Source organism: Chaetura pelagica, unplaced genomic scaffold (genome assembly GCF_000747805.2).
Source record: "Chaetura pelagica isolate M959 unplaced genomic scaffold, ChaPel_1.0 scaffold90, whole genome shotgun sequence".
Classification (NCBI taxonomy): Eukaryota; Metazoa; Chordata; class Aves; order Apodiformes; family Apodidae; genus Chaetura; species Chaetura pelagica.
The window spans coordinates 7,156,327-7,158,707 of record NW_009953496.1 but is presented as its reverse complement, the minus strand read 5'-3'; positions in this window follow the sequence as shown (position 1 = coordinate 7,158,707).

Sequence of the window (2,381 nt, the reverse complement as noted above, 5' to 3'; positions counted from 1 at the left end):
ATGCTTCCTCTGAGTTCAAGCTGAAGTTCAGCCCCTGCCAGTGTAGCAGCTGGTTGAAATGACTGATCACACAAAGCAATGTCCTGTATACTAATAAAGACATTTGACATGTAGCTCTGGTACACCTCTTACTGTTTCATGCTGAGTTTTCTCCATTGATTCCAGAAAGTTATGTCAAAAGCAGGTAAGAAAGAAATCAACCCCATAAAAAGGTCTGTTTGTGTAGAGAAACTGGTTTGCCATGTCCCACAATGTAATGAACTGGCTAAAATTTGTACAGGCATTTTTACTAAACTTTCTGGTATTCATTTATCACTGCCTCCTGATTTTATTTCAGATGGACAACTTGCTTTCAAATGTATGGGGCTGCTGTTTCTGGGGTTTGGTAAAATAAGGTACATGCTAAATACCTGAAGCAAACAGGAAAGAACAGTGTGATGGCAAGCCACAAACATATTATTCAGTAACTACTGCAAGTGGCCCTTCAGGTTACCCAGAAGCCAGAAGTCCTTTCCTTGTATTTATTTATGGGAAGTCTACACTGCCATGAAAGTAGAAACCTGAAGTAAAACTGAATTTTTATTTTGTTTTTCAAGCTCAATTATTTTTGTATTGTACTTTTCAATCTCTATTTCTTACCTTCAGTTTGATTTTTTTTTAATTTTTTTTTTATTTTTGCTAAAACATAAGTCTTAAAGTTGCTGACCTTGACCATGTTGTACTTTTAAAGAGCACTTTTAAAGAAGATGCTAAAAGAAGCGGAGCAGGCACAAAATAGTTGTGCAGTAAGTCAGCAGGTGTTTTTAAAACCTGGAGGGAGTTGTGAAGTGCCATGAGCTCTGGACTGTATCTATTATTTGTTCTGTTAAAAATGGTCAAGAACTTTTCTAAAAAACTTTTTTCAAGTCAGGTAAAAATACATTGGTATAAATCAGTGCCTCTCAAAGAGTAAGAACAAAAAGCAAATATGATTATTTAATAAGTAAACCACAGGACTCAATGAAGAAACCTGTGTTCTCAGTTTTGTCATAGATTTGCTATATGACAATAGGCCACATTATTTATTTATGTAAGTAGTGTTATCCATTTATGGCTGTATTTAAGGCTTACTGTTTTCCAAAATGACACAAATAGCACAGCCTAAATATTCCATTTATGAAACTTATCTTATATTTATGAAAAGCATCTTTGCAAAGCTGACTCCTAAATTCCAACTCATTTGCTGCACAAAGTAATAACAATTATATTCCAGATATCCACACTTTCTCAAGGATGGATCATTCCACTTTGTTGAGACTGTTCTCTCTGCCTTTTTCATCTAATTTTCATTGCTCTGTGACTGGAATTTTGGCATACTCTCCCCCTTGTGTGTGGGTGTCAGTGCGTCAACACTAATGGGAAAGGCTACTTGTGCTTTTTTAGATCTGTACTTTTTTTCCTGGAATAAACGGTACATTTTTCTGGGGCTTTTTGCTCCATTTCTTTCTTTTCTCTCCATGAGTTTTTCCTTCTTTCGTCCTCACACCCTCCCTCATGCCGTCCTGTGCTGGCTGTCTTCTGCAAACGCTGCAGAATTTGCTCTGAGAGCAGAGCTCAGTGATCACAGATGCAGGCGACGAAACTTCAGCTGGTATGCCAAGAAAATCCTCTCCCTGGTTTTGATGCAAAGCTTTATATTTATATTTTAGCATAAATTAATTAGCAGTGTTCCACTCTCTTTTTTCTGAGAGTGATAAAATCTACAGGGAAATAAGGTGACCTTCTTTACCAACTCTGATAAAGGTGGCCTAAGACAACTGATTCAGAAAGCCCTTCATCTCCTGATTAATTCCTGTTAGTTTAACACCAACTTCCCTGTCTCTTCACAGTCCCAAATTTGAGTTACTAGATCTCTGGAAAAGCAGACAAACACAAATCATGACTAGAGATTTTAGAAGAAATGCCCACCTCGATCTCTCAGATTTTTCAGGCAATTAACCAGCAATGTTAATGTTAATATCTTATCTCACTTAATCTTCTTTTTCCAGCTATATCATGCATCTAATTATAAACTGTTTGGTCAGTTTTGAAAGAAAGAAATGGAGAAAATAGCAGAATATATAATTTTTTGCCAACTGTACTTGGACAAAGCCGCCAGGGGAATCTCATGACAGTGTTACTCATACTCCTGCTCATCTCTTGACCTTCTCCTGCTTTTGGCTTTTTAATTTTTTCCATTCTTCTTTCTGCTAAGGCATATGACCCTCTGCCCAGCCTCAACAGCACTTTTGTAGAGCTGGGGCTCCTTCTCTTTGGAGCATCAATACGCTGTTTGTTTATCGGGGCTCTTGGGTTTTTTTTCTTTCTGGAACCTCTCTCCCTACCTGCCCTGGTTTCAGCAG